Source organism: Tachypleus tridentatus, chromosome 7, assembly GCF_004210375.1.
Source record: "Tachypleus tridentatus isolate NWPU-2018 chromosome 7, ASM421037v1, whole genome shotgun sequence".
NCBI classification, from domain to species: Eukaryota; Metazoa; Arthropoda; class Merostomata; order Xiphosura; family Limulidae; genus Tachypleus; species Tachypleus tridentatus.
This window is the reverse complement of record NC_134831.1, coordinates 9,391,177-9,411,090: the sequence shown is the minus strand read 5'-3', so window position 1 is coordinate 9,411,090 and position 19,914 is coordinate 9,391,177.

The following is a 19,914-nucleotide window of genomic DNA, read 5'->3' as shown; positions in this document are numbered from 1 at the left end:
AGGTCCACTAGTGGCTCACACTTGACACTGTGCCTTCCCATAGATAACTCGGTCTGTTGTGGCCAGTGCTTCCTGTTGTAGTATGCTCCGGTGTCCCTACTGTCCCAAAGGCAAAGATAACAGAGAAACTTGGTAAAGTCTCCTTGGATACCCATCAGGAATGTCACCATTTTGAAGTCTCCGATAACCTCCCAGCCATATTCATCATACTTCAAGGCAGATGCTGTCACAGAGTACTTTTTTGCTCTTGTCTTGATAAATTGGCCACATACATGGCAGAATGGATCTGGAGAATGCTTGCAGCTTCTTGATGCCATCGCTGATAAAATCAGACTGGTCTTTGTAGGCAGCTAGAAGTAAACTGAAGTGGTGAGTGGTGAGGCCCTGCATATATACTATTATGAAAATTTCTAGGTTCTTGAAAATTCATGCAAGTTCGGGAAAATTCTTTATCAGCTACTTAGCACTGAATTTACCTGGAATGTTCTGAAAAATGGGTAAATTTCAAAATTTCATTACCCATGTCACAAAAGCAAACTTTGAAGAGAAAAATAGGTCTCTTCCATTTACTTTAGGTATAAGCGATTGGGAAATAACACTTTCTGCTCAGGAACAAGAAAAAGTAGAAATTTTGTTATATAGTGTAATGGATAAAGAATATATTTGTAAACAAGAAATGAAGTAATTACTTGTCGTTTTTTCTCTTGTTATTACTGACTCTTAATACGATTTTTTGTACTAATTATTACAGTTCACTTAATAATATTTATCCAATTATAAATTAAATAACATAGAATAATATTTAATAAGCAAAAAAATGTCCCATAATTATCACAACTCTTCTAGCTCTCTAACTATGTGATAAGGGTAATTAAAGAAAGATTCGTGCTGGCAAATAAAACTAGACTCCTGTCACATTCTGTATTTTTATTTATAACCAGCAAATATTGAAGACTATGAAAATTATGCTTTGTCTCAGTGATGAAGATATAATAATAAATATTTTACATATTGAAAGAGCATTGAATAAATTATAGAAGAGGGAAAGTCTTGAGAAACAAACGTCACATTTCTCACCCAGGGGAATAAAGTTTGTTTAAAAATTGAATTATAAAAGTAACAACTATAGACTGTTAAAACATGGATTATTAGCTAAGAGTCTATACTGTGTTGCACACGGAAGGGTCTAAACTCGATGGAGGAAGATTATTAGCAAAGTGTTCATAGGTTATGTGTGAGTGTTATTCTGAAGTTTTGTTAACTTCGTAGTTACAAAGCTAAATTTCATACAGAAATGTTATGAATGTTATATGAGTGTGTGTTGTTCTGAATTTTCCTCAACTTCATATTTACAAAGCTAAATTTCATACAGAGATGTAATGAAAGATATATGTATGTGTAGTTCTGATTTTCGTTAACTTCATATTTAGATGGATAAACTTCATACAGAAATGTAATGAGTGTTATATGAGTGTGTGTTGTTGTGAATTTTTGTTTACTATATACCTACAAGACTAAGTTTCATACAGAAGTGTAATGAATGTTATATGGGGGTGTGTTGTTCTGACTTTTTTTTATCTTCATATTTACAAAGCTAAATTTCATACAGAGATTAATGAATTTTATATGTGTGGTTGTGTTGTTCTGAATTTTCGTTAATTTTGTATTTACAAGGCTAAGGTTCACGTAGATATGTAATAAATGTTAGTGTTATTCTACATTTTACTAAGCTTTAAAATTTATAAGGTAGATTTCATAGAGAGATGTAATAAATATTACATTTGTGTGTTCTGAATTTTCTCTAATTTCATATTCACAAGACTAAATTTGATACAGAGATATAATAATTATATGTGGGTGTTCTGTTCTTTATTTTGATATTTAAAAGGCTCAATTTCATTGAGTGGTATAATGAATGTTACAGGTGTATGTTGTTCTGAATTATCTTTAAATTCATATTTATAAGGCTAAATTTCATACAGACATTTAATTAATGTAAAATGTGTGTGTTCTGAATTTTCCTTATCTTCTTATTTACAAGGCTGACTTTCATACAGAGATGTAATTAATGTTATACATTGGTGTCTTGTTGTGAATTTTAATTAACTTCATATTTAGAAGACTAAATTTAATTCAGAAATGCAATGAGTGTTACATGAGTGTATGTTCTGAATTTTCTTTGTATTTGCAAGGCTAAATTTCATACAGAAACAAAATGAATGTTATATGTTCTTATGTTTTTGTGACTTTTCGTTAACTTCATATTTAGGAGGCTATATTTCATATAGAGATGTAATGAATGATGTATGTGTGTTCTGAATTTTCTTTATCTTCATAATTACAAGACTAAATTTCATACAGTAATGTAATGAAAGTAATATATTGATGTCTTGTATTGAATTGTGGTTAACTTCATATTTAGAAGACTAAATTTAATTCAGAAATGCGATGAGTGTTACATGAGTGTATGTTCTGAATTTTCTTTGTATTTGCAAGGCTAAATTTCATACAGAAACAAAATGAATGTTATATGTTCTTATGTTTTTGTGACTTTTCGTTAACTTCATATTTAGGAGGCTATATTTCATATAGAGATGTAATGAATGATGTATGTGTGTTCTGAATTTTCTTTATCTTCATAATTACAAGACTAAATTTCATACAGTAATGTAATGAAAGTAATATATTGATGTCTTGTATTGAATTGTGGTTAACTTCATATTTAGAAGGCTGTATTTCATAGAGAGATGTAGTGTCTTGTTGGAGTGTTGTTCTGAATTTTAGTTAACTACATATTTACAAGACTAAGTTTCATAAAGAGGTGTAGTGAATGTTATATGGGGATGTGTTGTTCTGAAGTTTCTTTATCTTCACATTTCCAAAGCTAAAATTCATACAGATATATGGTGAATATTATGTGTGTGTTGTGATTTTTCATTAACTTCATATTTAGGAGGCTATATTTCATTTAGAGAGATGTAATGAATGATGTATGTGTGGTGTTCTGAACTTTGGTTAACTTCAAACTTCCAAGATTAAATTTCATAAAGAGATTAATGAAAATTCTATGTGTGTGTGTGTGTGTGTGTGTGTGCATTCTGAATTTTTGTTAACTACATATTTACAAGGCTATGTCTCATACAGAAGTGTAGTGAAAGTTATACATTTGTGTCTCATTCTGAATTTTAACTTCATATTTAGAAGTCTAAATTTCATACAGAGATATAAGCAATGTTATGTGATGATGTGTTGTTCTGAATTGTCTTTAAATTCTTATTTCCATGGCTAGATACGTAACAAATGCTATGTGTATTGTTCTGAAATTTAGTTAAATTTATGTTTACAAGGCCTAATTTCATACAGAGATATAATCAGTTTTATGTGTGTGTTGTACTCAATTTTCGTAAACTTAATATTTTAGAAGATGAAATTTCATACAGAGATATAAGCAATGTTATGTGGGTATGTTGTTCTGAATTGTCTCTTACTTCATATTTACAAGGCTAAATTTCATACAAAAATCTAATTAAGGTTATATGTGTGTGTTATTCTGAATTTTCATTAACTTTATATTTACAAGAATAAATTTGATACAGAGATGTAATGAATATCGTGTGTGTTTTTCTGAATTTGCTTTATCTTTGTATTTGCAACTTTAGACTTCATACAGAGATGAAATAAATATCATAGGTGTGTGTGTATGTTGTCTATTTTTGTAAACTTTATATTTAGAAGCTAAATTTCATGTAGAGATGTAGTAAATATTATGTGTGTGTGTGTGTGTTGTTCTCAGTTTTCTTTAAATTCATATTTAGAAGGCTAAATGTAATACAAAAATGCAATGAAAGTTGTGTGTGTTGTTCTGAAATTTTAACCTCATATTTACAAGGATGACTTTCACACAGAGAGGTAAAGAATAATGTATGTTTGTGTGATGTTCTGGATTTTTTTTATCTCCATATTTACAAGACTAAATTTTATAGAAATAAGTAATGAATGTGATATGTTTTTGCTGTTCTGAATTTTAGTTAATATCATACTTAGAAGGGTAAATTTCATACAAATGTTACATGTGTGTTTTATGAATTTTCTTCTTTGAAAGTGCTCAGTAATATAAAAGGCACCTTACTGAGTTAGAAATCTTTTCTGTTTAAAAAGGTATTTTATATTTTAAAGTCCTCATCAATTTAACATACACCTAATTGAAACCAATTCATTTTAAATGTTTTTTAATATTTGACAGTCTTAGGAACTTTAAGAGACACCATGATGAATTACACACTTATTCCAGCAGAGAAAGTTGTTTAATCTCTGAATGTACTAAAAAAAATCATTGATAATTTCTTGAATTCGAAACCTATTTCTTTTGAAAAATATATTTCATATTTGTATCACCTCAGAAAGTTATTTAACATTTTTATGAATTTCAAACCTGTTCCATTTAAAAAAAGCACTTTTTTTCATTGAAAGCCCTCAGAAACTTAAGAGCCACCTTATTGAATTAGGAAACTATTCTATTTAAAAAGCTACTTGAGCTGTGATAGTCAGCAAAATGTTATGTGACACTTTGCTGAATGAGAAACCTATTTCATATAAAAAAGTTATTTCACCTTCAAAAATCCTCAAAGTTCAATGACACCTTTCTTAATTAGATCCTATTTTTTAAGGTGTTTTAACTTTGAAAGTTTCCATAATTTGAAGATATACCTTGCTGAATTTGAAACCTATTTATTTTAAAAAGATATTTTATTCTTCAAAGTTTTCTGAAATTTACATGACAATTTGCTGAATAAGAAACCTATTCGATTTTATAAAATATTTGAAATTTCAAAGTTATCAGAAATGTTGGTTGTACCTTGCTTAATAAGAAACCTATTCCATGTCTGAATGTTTTTGTCTTTGAAAGTGTTCAGTAATATAAGAGACTCCTTACTGATTTAGAAATGTATTCCATTTAAAAAGGTATTTTATATTTTAAAGTCCTCTTATATTCAAGAAACACATTCTTGAAATCAATTCATTTAAAAAGTTGTTTGATCATTGACACTCGTTGGTAATTTAAATGACACCTTCATGAATTACACACTTATTTTAGTTGAAAAAGGTATTTTATCTCTGAATGCCCTAAGAAAGTTCAGTGATAAATTTTTGAATTAGAAACCTCTTGCTTTTGAAAAACATATTTCATATTCATATGACCTCAAAGTTATTTGACACCTTTATGAATTTCAAACTTATTCCATTTAAAAAAGTGCCTTTTCTTTGAAAGTTCTCAGAAATTTAAGAGACACCTTGTTGAATTACAAAGTTTTTCTATTTGAAAAGGTATTTTATCTCTGACAGCCCTTGGAAGGTTACATGATAATCAGTATAATCAAAAACCTATTTCATTTCAAAAAGTTATTTCACCTGTAAAAATCTTCAGAAAGCTAATTGACACCTTTATGAATTAGAATTCTATTCCTTTTTTAAAGTGTCTTAACTTTGAAAGTTTCCATAAATTGAAGTTACACCCTATAGAATTTTACACCTTTTCCATTTAAAAAAGTATTTTACATTTGTCAGTTCTGTGAAATTTACTTCTTATGTTGCTGAATTGGAAACCTATTGAATTTTTAAATATATATTATAATTCATAGTTATCACATATTTTATTGATACCTTGCATAATAAGAAACCTGTCTCTTTATAAATCTATTTTATCTTTGAAAGTCCTCAGTAATATAAGAAGCCCCTTATGAAATTATTCAAATGTTTCATTCAAAAAGGTATTTTATTTCTTTGACAGATGATAAAACATTACATGACACCTTGCTGAATAAGAAACCTACACCATTTAAAAGTTTCTTCTATTAAAGTCCTCATCAATTCAAGAAACACTTACTTGAAACCCATTCCATTTGAAAAGTTATTTTATCTTTGACACTTGTCAAGAATTTAAATGACACCTTGAAGAATTACACAGTTATTCCACTTCATAAAGTTTCAAAATCTCAATGTCTTGGGATAGTTCCGTGAGAACTTCCTCAATTCGAAAACTATTCCCTTCAAAAATGATATTTAACTTTTAAAGACTTTAGAAAGTAATTTCACATCTTTATGAATTTCAAACCTATTCCATTTAAAAAGTACTATTTCTTTAAAAGTCGTTAGAAATTTAAGAGACACCTTATTGAATTAGAAAGCAATTATTTTTGAACAGTTACTTTTATTGTGACAGCCCACAAAAAAGATATTTTATAGTTCTCAAAAAACAAGAAATACGTATTTGAAACCTATTCCATTTAAAATGTGATTTCATCTTTGATACTCATTGAAAATTTAAGAGACAACTTGAGGAATTGCACACTTGTTCCACTTCAAAAAGGTGTTTAGACTCTCAATGTTCATTGATAACTTCTTCAATTAGAAACGTATTCCATTTGAAAAAACATATTTCATCTTTAAAAGCCCTCAAAACGTTATTTGACACCTTTATGAATTTCAAACCTATTTTATTTAAAAAAGTATTATTTCTTTAAAAGTCTTCAGAAATTGAAGAGACACCTTATTGAATGAGATAGCTATTCTATTTCAAAGGTTATTTCAGCTGTGACAGTCTGCAAATTGTTATGTGACACCTTGCTGAACCAGAAAACTATTTGATTTTAACAAGTTATTTCATCTTTGAAAATCCTCAGAAAGTTAGATGACACCTTTCTGAATTAGAATCATATTTCTTTTTCAAACGGGTCTTAGCTTTGAATGTTCCCATAAATTGAAGTTACACTCTGCAGAATTTGATACCTTTTCCATTAAAAATATATTTTATTTTTGACAGCTTTCTAAAATTTACTTGACAACTTGCTGAATTAGAAATCTGTATAATTTTTTCAAATATTTGAAATTTCTAAGTTATCAGAAATGTTAGTAATACCTTGCTTAATAAGAAACCTATTCCATTATAAATGTACTTTATCTTTGAAAGTGTTGAGTAATGTCAAAGAAACCTTACTAAATTATAAAGCTATTACTTTTAAAAAAGTATTTTATCTTATAAAATTCTTGTAAAATCAACAAACACCTACTTGATACCAATTCATTTAAAAAGTCATTTCATCTCTGACAGTACTCAGAAATTTAAGAGACACCTTGATGAATTACACGCTTATTCCACTTGAAAAAGGTGTTTAATCTCTTTATTTCCTAAAAACGTTCAGTGATAACTTGTTGTCAGAAAACTATTCAATTTAAAAAAAAATTATATTTTAAAGTTGTGAGAAATTTTATTCATATCTTGCTTAATAAAACCAATTCCATTTATAAATGTATGTTATTAATGAAAGTCCTCATTAATATAAGAGACACTTTACTGAATCAGAAGCCTTCTCCATTTTATAAAGTATTTCATCGCTGACAGTCCTCAGAACGTTATATAAACTTAATCCATTTGTTCTCATAAATTGAAGAATTCATGTATTAAAAACCCATTCTGTTTAAAAAAAACATGTTTCTTTGAAAGACCTCAAAGTTATTGGACACCTTTATGTATTTCAAGTCTATTCCATTTAAAAAAGAACTTTCTTTGAAAGTCTTCAGAAATTTAAGGGACACCTTATTGAATAAGAAACCTATTCTATTTGAAAAGTTCTTTTGTCTGTAACCGTCTGCAAAATGTTACGTGACACTTCGTTGAATGAGAAACCTATTTCATATCAAAAAGTTGTTTCACCTTCAAAAATCCTCAGAAAGTTCAGTGACACCTTTCTTAATTAGATCTTATTTTTTAAAGTGTTTTAACTTTGAAAGTTTCCATAAATTGAAGTTACACCTTACTGAATGTAATACCTATTCCATTTAAAAAGATGTTTTATATTTGTCAGTTTTCTGAACTTTACTTGACAACTTGCTGAATTAGAAACCTCTTTAATTTTTAAAATATTTAAAATTTCAATGTTATCAATAATGGTTAATAAGAACCTATTCCATCTATAAATGTATTTTATCTTTGAAAGTGCTGAGTAATATAAGAAACACCTTACTGAATTAGAAATCTATTCCATTTAAAAAGTTATTTCATCTTTGACACTCATTGGAAATTTAAGTGACACCTTGGGGAATTATGCACTTATTCCAATTAAACTTATTCCAATTAAAAGGTGTTTTATCTCTCAATGCCCTAAGAAAGGTCAGTGATAACTTCTTCAATTAGAAAACTACTTCCTTTAAAAATGATATATTATCTTTGAAAGACCTCAAAAAGTTATTTGATACCTTTATGAATTTCAAACCTATTTTATTTAAAAAAGTATTATTTCTTTAAAATTCTTCAGAAATTGAAGAGAAACCTTATTGAATGAGAAAGCTATTCTATTTTAAAAGTTAGTTTAGCTGTGACAGTTCGCATAATGTTATGTCATACATCGTTGAATCAGAAAACTATTTGATTTCAACAAGTTATTTCATCTTTGAAAATCCTCAGAAAGTTAATTGAATTCATTCTGAATTAGAATCGTTTTCCTTTTTCAAATGGTCTTAACTTTGAAGGTTTCCATAAATTGAAGTTACACTCTGCAGAATTTGAATTTAAAAACGTATTTTATATTTGTTAGTACTCTGAAATTTACTTAATACCTTGCTGAAATTAGATATTTATTCAATTTTTAACATATTTTATAATTTAAAGTTATTAGAAATTATTGATACTTTGCTAAATTAGAAACCTGTTCCATTAGAAAAGGTATTTCATCTTTGAAAGCCATCAGAAACTTTTAAGTGACACTTTTTTTTAATTAGAAACCTATTCAATTAAAAACGGTTGTTTTATCTTTAAAAATCCTCATAAAGTTAAGTGACGCTTTGAAGATTTAAAACCTATTCCATTTTTAACATTGTACTATCTTTGAAAGTTATCTGAAATTTAAGTGACACCTTGATGAGTTAGACACCTCTTCCTTTTATAAAGTTAGTTTATCTTTGAAAGTTGTGAAATGTTAACTGATAATTTGCTAAATTAAAACCTATTCCTTTTACAATAGTAGTTTAATTTCGAAAGGTATCATACCTTTTAAGTGACATCTCGCTGAATTAAAATCCATTCCATTTAAAAAGTTATTTTATTTTTAAAGTCCTCAGAAATTTAAGAAACATTTGTTCTATTAAAATTTCTTTGATTTAAAACTTATTTCATACTTGACTGTCCTCAGAAATTGAAGTGACATCTTGCTGAATTAGAAATGTATTCCATTTTAAAAGTATTTTATCTTTGAAACTTCTCAGAAACTTAAGTGACATCTTAATAAATTAGAAACCTGTTCCATTTAAAAATGTGTTTTATCGTTGAAAGTCCTTATAAAGTTAAGTTATATTTCACTTAATGAGAAACCTATTTCTTAAAAAATAGTAGTTTATTTTGAAAGTTATCAAAAATTTTAGTGACACCTTGCTTAATTAGAAACTTATTCCATTAGAATTGGTATTTCATCCTTGATGGTGAACAGAAATTGAAATGACACCTTGCTGTATCACAAACATATTCTAAGTCAAAAGGTTATTTCATCTATCAAATTTCTCAGAAAGTTAAGTGATACTTTCATGATTTAAACTTATATTCCATTTTTGAAATTGTTCTTTTTTTAAAGGTGCATAAAATTTAAGTGACAACTTTATAAATTAGAAATGTGTTGCATTTATAGTTATACTTCGTTGAATTAAAAATATATTTCTTTTAAACGGCCCGGCATGGCCAAGCGTGTTAAGGCGTGCGACTCGTAATCTGAGGGTCGCGGGTTCGCATCCCCGTCGCGCCAAACATGCTCGCCATTTCAGCCGTGGGGGCGTTATAATGTGACGTTCAATCCCACTATTCGTTGGTAAAATAGTAGCCCAAGAGTTGGCGGTGGGTGGTGATGACTAGCTGCCTTCCCCTAGTCTTACACTGCTAAATTAAGGACGGCTAGCGCAGATAGCCCTCGAGTAGCTTTGTGCGAAATTCAAAAACAAAACAAACAAATTTCTTTTAAAACGATATTTTATTTTCGAAAGTTATTATAAATTTAAGTAACACCTGATTTAATAAATTATTCGATTTAGAAAGATATTTTATCTTTGAAAATCCTAAGAAATTTAAAAGGCACCTCACTGAATCAGAAATCTATTTTATTTGAAATAAAAAGTATTTTATTTTTGAATGTCTTCAGAAATGTAAGAAACACCCTGATTAATTAAAAACTTATTTCGTGTTAAAAAAAAGTATTTCATATTTGAAATCATTGAAAACTTAAGTGGTATCTTGCTGAATTAGAAACGTATTCTATTTAAAAAGGTATTTTTTTCCTGGAAAGTCCTCATGCTCTCAAATTAAACAAACATCTTGTTGAATTAGAAACCTACTCTATTTAAAAACGTATTTCTGCTTTGGATTGCAAAGTCCGAAGGATCAAGCCGCTTTGCACAAAATTCAAAATGAAAAGAAGTTTTGATTTTTATTTTTTCGCCACTTAATTATATTACAAACAGCTTTAGTTTCACTTACACTTTAATATACTTGAACACTTGATTATATTATTATTAACAGCAGTAGTTTCATGTATCGTATTCAGAGATGTTGCAAACAATTCTGACACATTTCAGGAGGTTTCCAGCACTTTTGGGAATGGAACATACTTGACTAGTCAAAACTTTGGTTTATTCAGACTTTTCGTTCGGTATTTCAGTCCTGGAACCCATAAATGGATTTACTTTTACTATTTTTACTGGGAAGAGTATCGCTATCTTTACTGTTGTTGGTTTCATTCCGATTGGTTGTTTTTCCTTTTGTTGAATAACAACCAATAAGAACGCAGAGTATTAACATCTGATAGTAATATTTGAAGTTCGTTTCCACACGATTAAGGAGAGATCCCGTTTGTACTGTTTTCACTCGCTCTTTCCATAATTATTGTCGGCACTTTACACCTAACACGTCTTTTACACTTTAGTAAATAATCTAAGGATATTTTCAGGAACTTTTAATGTACTTTATTAGATCTTGATGAACGTATAGCTTGTCATAAGTCCGTGAAGGTATCTTGATTTGTAGGAGTGCCCTCTACCTTTAAGAAAACAAGTTGTTTATATATTTATATATATATATATATTTAATGCAGTGAAATAATACAAGTTTTATCATTATATTTAATCCAGTGACTAACTTAAGACAAATCTCTTGGTATTTCACCCTGTTTACATGTTTATTCAACTATTAAACGCATAGATATTTTTTTTTTTTTTTTTTTTACCTTCAAACATGATGTATGACCACTTGGAGGTAGAAGTTATAGACATTTGAAAATCCTGCCTAAATGTACTTGTTGTTTTATAAGGATTTCAATTTTTTCAATGGACTAAAATTTATTTTCTGTTTCTAGCAACGAAAGAAACTCACAAAATGCATGAACATTAGTTTTACTTTAACATTAAGTTTCTAACTTATTTTGAATGTTGTAATTAATACTGTATAGTTCAAGAGTAATTATTTCAATGGAAAACACCATTATTAAATTATGTAGCTCAGCCAGTATTGTGAGGCTCATATAATACGAATAATAAAACTTATATAACCAGTATAATATGCACACTTCTGAGTATAGCTGAATAACAACCCATGCACACTGTATTACCCTCAAACAAGCAGCATGATACATATGCCACTTGATACAACCTCAATACAACCAACATAATATCTATGTCACTTAACATACCAAACAACAACCAGCATAATACACACATCATTTGGTATAACCTCAAATCAACCAGCATAATACATATGCCACTTGATATAACCCCAAAATCATTCAGCATAATACATACGCCATTTCATATAACCAGAAAACAAACATCATAATACATACGCCTTTTGGTATAATCTAAAAACGACCAACAAAATATCGATGCTTCTTGATATAAATGGGGGCGTTATAATGTGACGGTCAATCTCACTATTCGTTGGTAAAAGAGTAGCCCAAGAATTGGCGGTGGGTGGTGATGACTAGCTGCCTTCCCTCTAGTCTTACACTGCTAAATTAGGGACGGCTAGCACAGATAGCCCTCGAGTTGCTTTGTCCGAAATTACAAAACAAACAAACAAATCTTGATATAACACAACAACCAGTATAATATCAATGCTTCTCGATATAACACAGAAACAACCAGTATAATATCACTGCTTCTTGATATAACACAGAAACAACCAGTATAATATCAATGCTTCTTGATATAATACACAAACGACCAGTATAATATCAAATAACACAGAAACAACCAGTATAATATTCTTGATATTACACAAACGACCAGTATAATATCAATGCTTCTTGATATAACACAGAAACAACCAGTATAATATCATTATAACACAGAAACAACCAGTATAATATCAATGCTTGATATGATACAAACGACCATAATATCAATGCCATATATACAGAAACAATGTATAATATCAATGCTTCTTGATATAACACAGAAACAACCAGTATAATATCAATGCTTCTTGATATAAGACAGAAACAACCAGTATAATATCAATGCTTCTTGATATAAGACAGCAGTATAATATTCTTGATATAACAGTATAATACAGATATAAAACAAAACCAGTATAAGTATGCTTCTTGATATAACACAGAAACAACCAGTATAATATCAATGCTTCTTGATATAAGACAGAAACAACCAGTATAATATCAATGCTTCTTGATATAAGACAGAAACAACCAGTATAATATCAATGCTTCTTGATATAAGACAGAAACAACCAGTATAATATCAATGCTTCTTGATATAATACACAAACGACCAGTATAATATCAATGCTTCTTGATATAACACAGAAACAACCAGTATAATATCAATGCTTCTTGATATAATACAAAAACAACCAGTACAATATCCATGCTGCTAGGTACACTCAAAATTTATTCCTGTTACCGTTCGCCTTATGGTAACAAATATTGATTTATTACTGTATTATGACCCAAACACTGATAATTATAATTAATTCTAAAGATGTGTCTTTTTTAAAATGCTGTCCTATTCTATTTATTTTATGTAAATTATTAATCTTATATTTTAAATAATTAGCATTCCCTTAACAAAAGGCCATCTTTAAATCCATGAGAATACACACAACATTATCTTGTTCTCAGAATCCATGAACAACTTCTATTGGAAGGAAAAACAGTTCTTTTATTGTAAAGTAAAGTACTTATCTTCTTGACGTGAACAATTACATAACAAACTGTAAGAGCATAAAAAGAAAGTGTAAAAGATACAGAAAGAGTAAGTTGCCAAGCAACCGATAAATGGTTCCAACTTCTGTTTTACACTAACAGAAAAATGTCGCTTTTCAAAATAGGTGAAAGACAAAATGTCTTACAATGTCGATAGTCTAGGAAACGACCACTAGCTCAAACAAGAAGTATTTTATTTAGGTCACTTAATCCGAACTGGTTATCTTTCTTCAGTATCAAGATGCTTTTGACCAAGCTTCAGACATATCAGTCTCTACAGCGCTACTAATATAACTTTCACTTTGTCTGTGTTGTGCTGCAATGTTTTTTTGGCTTAGAGCAAATTGAAAAATGTAACTTAGTGGATGTTAACTACAAAAGTCGTTTAACAACGGTCTTAATTGTGCATTTGTTCATCTTACAAAGCTTATATCTTCAAAGTTTTAATTGCTTTAGTTCCATGTCTTTGTTAATTATCTTCTTACCAATAATATTGTACAGGTAGTTTGTTAGACATTGTGATAAAATGTTCGGAACAACAGTTGTAAATCCTTGATGTAATTAACTATATTGATCATGAACAGTATTGCAAACTGAAAGATTTTCATATAGAGATGTTAACTTTAATGATAATAATATCAAAGATTTATAGTTACATCTTATCCATATCCAAGATTTATAGCTATATGTTAAGCTCAAGTTCTAGGTAAAAACTACTCATAGTTATCTCATATTTTGATAGCTTCAAGTATTCGTGCTTCACAAGTGGTGTTAATTCTAAGGTATTTAAGACATTACACACATCTGCCAATACACACACTTGTGATTTCTTTTATTTTTACTTCATTTACAATGATATTACATTTTTGCTTCAGATAAAATAAAGCAGATTTTCTCTAATCTTCACCTGTCTATAAAAACAAACAAAAAAAGATCAAGACCATCATTTTATGTGTACACTATCTCACTGAACTGTACCGTTGTCACTTAACACTGTGGATGTATCTGTACACTATCTCACCGAACTGTCCCGTTGTCACTTAACACTGTGGATGTATCTGTAGACTATCTCACTGAACTGTCCCGTTGTCACTTAACACTGTGGATGTATCTGTAGACTATCTCACCGAACTGTACCGTTGTCACACCGTGAATGTATCTGTATACTATCTCACCGAACTGTACCGTTGATGTATCTGTACACTATCTCACCGAACTGTACCGTTGTCACTTAACACTGTGGATGTATCTGTACACTATCTCACCGAACTGTACCGTTGTCACTTAACACTGTGGATGTACCTGTACACTATCTCACCGAACTGTCCCGTTGTCACTTAACACTGTGGATGTACCTGTACACTATCTCACCGAACTGTCCCGTTGTCACTTAACACTGTGGATGTATCTGTAGACTATCTCACCGAACTGTCCCGTTGTCACTTAACACTGTGGATGTATCTGTGGTCTATTTTTAGCAATCTCAGTATCAGCAGTTTCTACTGTCCGGTATATATTTATGTAATTTTTGAACTATACAATATAACTGGTGATCGGAGAACAAACAAATTTATTTTTACTTACTTTACCAAAGACCCAAAACACAGCTGTCAATATCGTCAGTTTGAAGTGTTCATTATACAGAAGTAACCTTGACTTGAATCAACACGGCTGTAAATGTTAGATCACACAATTGATCATGTGATATCTTCGTTTCAAAATTAGTTGAGAAACGTAGTTAATTTTTTATAGATTTGATTGTGATGTACCTATATAAAAAAAAATCAAATTCCAGTTTGGACCTAGTTTTGAATAAATAAATTTATGGACTATCTGTGCTTTGTCTACTACGGGTATTTAAACCTGGATTTTAGCGCTGTGAGTCCGCAGACATGCCGCTGTGCAACTGGGGGGGGGGAAATGTCGCCAAGATATATATATATATATATATATGTTTGTCTATTTCTGTGTGATTTTCATTTTTGGAACTGATGTTATTCAATACTCTTCTAACGTACAATGTCATCTGTATCATTTCCAATATAGAAATATTTTCTGTTATATCTTTTACCTTCTCTAATTCCATAAGATGAATTTTTCCAATGTTATTGTTGTATGGTTTTAAATGAATACTTCCACAACTCTCTATGTAACAATATGGGCGTGATCGTTCAGTGAACCCGATTTCAACTGTTCCTGTCCCAATAACGCATATTCGCTTTGTGCGATTAGTGGTCGTTGACGAGCTACTGAAGGAGCAAATAAAATGTGAATTTTTAAATTATGACCATTATTCAAGATAATTTAAATTATGCTGAACATCGTATCGTATGTGAAAGGCAATCAAACGTCATTAAACTATTATAAAATTATTAATATAAACATAAAGTAAGCGGTGCTATTTACACCGGAACATCACAAGCTTACTTTTATATACAAATATCTAAATATGAAACTTTATCGAACTATTCTAAATATATTTTAACAAATAATACATCTCCCTTTTAGATATGCTTATAACCTTATTAAAAAAAACTATGTTAAAACGAAACTTAGGAACTAAACCGATAATCCGAAATATAGAGTCCTCTTTCACTTGCAAAAATCTGTCTAGTGATTTGCTTCAAAGCTTTAACTTTCTGTTTTATACTGTTCGTACTCATGGAAACTTGTATTTAATTTTTCGATGTTGTTCAAGGCACTTAAAGATAAAAGGATGAGTTATAGGAACATCGGAAGACTTGCCGTTTTTCTGAAATTTAGCGAGATCATAAAAATTAAAAAAATGTCGAGTTTCTAAAGACGAAAAGCTTCAAACTCGTTTTTATATTTTCATCCTTTCAAAAAGTCTCTAAAGTGACGGTCATTTAAACGAAAATAAATTTTAGTCAATTTTGTATTTTATGTCTAAAAGAAATTCCTTGTTTAAGATCATGAAATCCGTACAAGAATCCTAAAAAAGTTTTCTTGCTCAAAAGTGGAAAAGCAGATTTTTTTCTTTTCAACAAGAAAACTTTCTCTCACAAATGATTGAAAGATTGGAGTTTTCAATAGGAAGTGAAGCTTTCATCCGGTAATCCAAAATCCGGTTTTCATCTATTCAGTTTCTAGGTTTTGTGAAAAAAAAAAAAATTTTTGTTTATTTTAATGAATTCAGTTTTGTAAAGCTAAAATTATACTTGTCTAACATGTACGATGATATACCTATAGATTTAATTCAGAGATTATTCTAACAATGGAAGTTTATATTCAACATTCCAATCACTATCTTGTCACGTGCACGATGGAAATTTGAATGTTGTTTGCCATGCTGCTGTCACGTTGCCTAACGAAGCATTTTGCATAAATTTTATAGGGGATGTATTTAATACGATGCTTTCTTTATTACGATAGTGGTACAGGATACTCTGAGAGGGATCCTTACTAATCGTGCATTTATTGAATAGTTGATTTTATCAAAATATTAAATATTAAGTGGATTTCTTTACATTAAAACATTGCATGTTAGCTCTCTGTGAACGAGTTTTTAATTCTGAATTTCACTTCCTTTTTAAAAAAATGCAATGAATTCAAGAATTATGATGTATTTGCCATGAATAAATATCTAAATATTCTTGAAGTTCAATAAAGAGTCAGTGAATGTATGCCATCATTGCGTATAACATATTATATATTTCGCTAATGAAAACTGTTTATATATACGTAGATTTCATTTATTTTCCGTTTAGGGTGCGAACTAAATAAATTGTAGGTGCTATAAAACTCACATTTCAAACAATTTTTTTTTACTTCAATATTTTTGGATCAGAGTGTTTGTTTAACATAAAACTACACATTGGGCTATCTTTGCCGTGGCCGCCCCAGGTATCAAAATCCTGTTTTTAGCATTCAAAAGCCACACAAATGATTAAATAAAACAGGTATGTTACACAAAAACTGAAGAATATCTGTGTTGGTAACATCCGTATCAATATATAAGTTGTAATATAATTGAAGAAGTACATTTTAGATACATAATTTTGTGTAAATGACTGTAATGTTAAGAACATATAATAAACCCGTTCAAAGCCATTTCATCCAAAGTCTCTTTCTACTTTTCTTGGCAAATATTTCAGTCTGCATTTCAACATATTAACAAAATCGATACACAGTTTTGAAATAAACCTGTCACGTCTACATAAATCTGTCCACAACGTTTCTCTGAAACACATAATTAAGGTATCTGATACAAACATTTTCGTTAAACTTGAAATAAAATCAACAAAAATCTTTGGAAGATACATTTTTCTTTAATGAACTTGATTTTGATAAATAATTCTATTTTATGTTTTAAACGAATCTCTAGAAAACGAGCTACTTCTAGAAGAAATCGCTGACCAAGTCTTATATTTGTATTTATTCAATATTTAATAATATATGTATAACTAGAGAAGTTTTTGTACTGAAACATATAAAAAGTCATTTGATATGATTTCCTGTATAAGGTTACGAAAACTGAAACTAATAGATTTTTCCACACCGAAAACTCAGAATATTGCTTTGTGACTGAATTTCATGTTCCGGATACTCACTGTAACGCTGGCATGGCATAGCAAGGTGGTTAGGACGCTGGATTTGTAATATGAGGGTTACGGGTTATAATCTTCATCACATTAAATATGCTCGTCCTTTCAGCCACGGGGGCGTTATAAGGTTATGTTTATTCCCATAATTCTTTGGTAAAAGAATAGCCGAAGAGTTGGCTGTGATTTGTGATGGCTGTCTTCCCCATAGTCTTACACAGCTAGAAGAGTTGGTTGTGATTTGTGATGGCTGTCTTCCCCATAGTCTTACACAGCTAGAAGAGTTGGCTGTGATTTGTGATGGCTGTCTTCCCCACAGTCTTACACAGCTAGAAGAGTTGGCTGTGATTTGTGATGGCTGTCTTCCCCACAGTCTTACACAGCTAGAAGAGTTGGCTATGATTTGTGATGGCTGTCTTCCCCACAGTCTTACACAGCTAGAAGAGTTGGTTGTGATTTGTGATGGCTGTCTTCCCCACAGTCTTACACAGCTAGAAGAGTTGGCTATGATTTGTGATGGCTGTCTTCCCCACAGTCTTACACAGCTAGAAGAGTTGGCTGTGATTTGTGATGGCTGTCTTCCCCATAGTCTTACACAGCTAGAAGAGTTGGTTGTGATTTGTGATGGCTGTCTTCCCCATAGTCTTACACAGCTAGAAGAGTTGGCTGTGATTTGTGATGGCTGTCTTCCCCACAGTCTTACACAGCTAGAAGAGTTGGCTGTGATTTGTGATGGCTGTCTTCCCCACAGTCTTACACAGCTAGAAGAGTTGGCTATGATTTGTGATGGCTGTCTTCCCACAGTCTTACACAGCTAGAAGAGTTGGTTGTGATTTGTGATGGCTGTCTTCCCCACAGTCTTACACAGCTAGAAGAGTTGGCTATGATTTGTGATGGCTGTCTTCCCCACAGTCTTACACAGCTAGAAGAGTTGGTTGTGATTTGTGATGGCTGTCTTCCCCACAGTCTTACACAGCTAGAAGAGTTGGCTATGATTTGTGATGGCTGTCTTCCCCACAGTCTTACACAGCTAGAAGAGTTGGTTGTGATTTGTGATGGCTGTCTTCCCCATAGTCTTACACAGCTAGAAGAGTTGGTTGTGATTTGTGATGGCTGTCTTCCCCATAGTCTTACACAGCTAGAAGAGTTGGTTGTGATTTGTGATGGCTGTCTTCCCCATAGTCTTACACAGCTAGAAGAGTTGGCTGTGATTTGTGATGGCCGTCTTCCCCACAGTCTTACACAGCTAAATTAAGGATGGCTAGCGCAGATGGCCAGCGTGTAGTTTTGCCCGAAATTCAAAAACAAACAAACACTATAACGCACTAGACTTAAACATTAAATTCACCAACTAATTATTAGTCAAAGTGTAAAATAACAATTAATTACCAGCTACCATCGAGATATAAAAATGAAGGAAGTAATTAATAATTATACAAGTCTAAATGATTTCACGGGATATTAAAATAAGACTAACAAATGTTTTGTATGTTTAGTTTTAAAACATTGTATATGAAGAAAGATAAGAGATATGGCCAAGTGTGATTGTGATTTATATTGGTTTGGTTTGAATTTCACACAAAGTTACACAAGGGCTATCTGCGCTAGCCTTTCCTAATTTTGCAGTGTAAGACTAGAGGGAAGGCAGCTAGTCATCACCACCCACCGCCACCTCTTGGGCTACTTTTTCACAACGAATAGTGGGATCGAGTGTTACATTACAGCGCCCTCACGGTTAGAAGGACGAGCATGTTTTGTGTGACGGGAATTCGAATCCGCGATCCTCTGATTACGAGTCGAGTACCTTATCCACTTGGCCGTGCCAGGTCTATATCGCATATTACTTACTTTTTCAAACACAGATCATTGTTTTAAAGTAGCTCCAGATGAGCAATAACACGAGGCGTTCTCTCACAACAATATATTTCTTTTTTTAAGTAGCCTACCTTTAGTCTTTTGAACCATTTCTTACGACTTACCGCTGTGTATATTTACTTTATCTTCTAGAAATACATTCCAATTGTCTCATGCATTATACGTGCGCAACTTATTTTATTCAATGAAGGTCCATTTACAATGACGTAACGTCTTTTTTTAGTGTG